The sequence below is a fragment of the Galeopterus variegatus genome, unplaced genomic scaffold, assembly GCF_000696425.1.
Source record: "Galeopterus variegatus unplaced genomic scaffold, G_variegatus-3.0.2 Scaffold10062, whole genome shotgun sequence".
In the NCBI taxonomy this organism is placed as follows: Eukaryota; Metazoa; Chordata; class Mammalia; order Dermoptera; family Cynocephalidae; genus Galeopterus; species Galeopterus variegatus.
This window is the reverse complement of record NW_007736173.1, coordinates 43,843-44,467: the sequence shown is the minus strand read 5'-3', so window position 1 is coordinate 44,467 and position 625 is coordinate 43,843. Positions and strand designations below refer to the sequence as shown.

At 35.8% G+C, this 625-nt stretch overlaps 1 protein-coding gene across 1 annotated transcript in view; it reads right to left on the bottom strand.

Moving 5' to 3' along the window:
* Positions 1-625, bottom strand: part of LOC103609766 (putative coiled-coil domain-containing protein 144C) — a gene marked incomplete at its 3' end in the record, with an annotated part of 55,258 nt that overhangs the window by 15,600 nt on the left and 39,033 nt on the right. The window lies entirely within an intron of this gene.

Below are 625 nucleotides of genomic sequence, written 5' to 3'. Positions count from 1 at the left end.
AAAAAAAAAACTGATTAAAGTTGCCACAGACTTAAGAAAGAAGTGCCCTGCAGCCATGGTAACAAATAGCCAACCAGATTTAGTTTTAAATCTATCCAATCAATCAAAGACCACTGGCCTCACACATCAACCATTCAAAGTCAGCCTCACCTTTCTGTGAGACAGCCAATCAGAGACAAACTCACTATAAGAGACATAGCTCCCAGTGCCAACCAATCAAGCAACAGTGTCACTCATTCCAATACAATAACCATGTTGCTACAGCTGATGTCAACCCACTTATGCCTCTGTAAGTGCCAATACTTCTACCCCTCTCTTCCCAAAACCCCATACAAGATCAGTAGGCTGCTCTGTCAGAAAAGCCTGTGCCTGATCAGCATAGCTGTCTCTTACTATAAAAAGCAATAAATTCCAATTCTGTCTTTTTCTTTCAGGTATTGAAGGTTCATAATACACTGGCAAGAATGTTTTAAGTTCATTAATTTACCACACTTATTTTTTATTTTTCTTAATAAAAATAAATGAAGTTGGCAATTCCTTTGATCCATTTTATCACAACTAAAACTATCATAAATACCAGTAAAAGAATAAATAGTGAGTAACCCTAATATTGTATTTTTTTTTT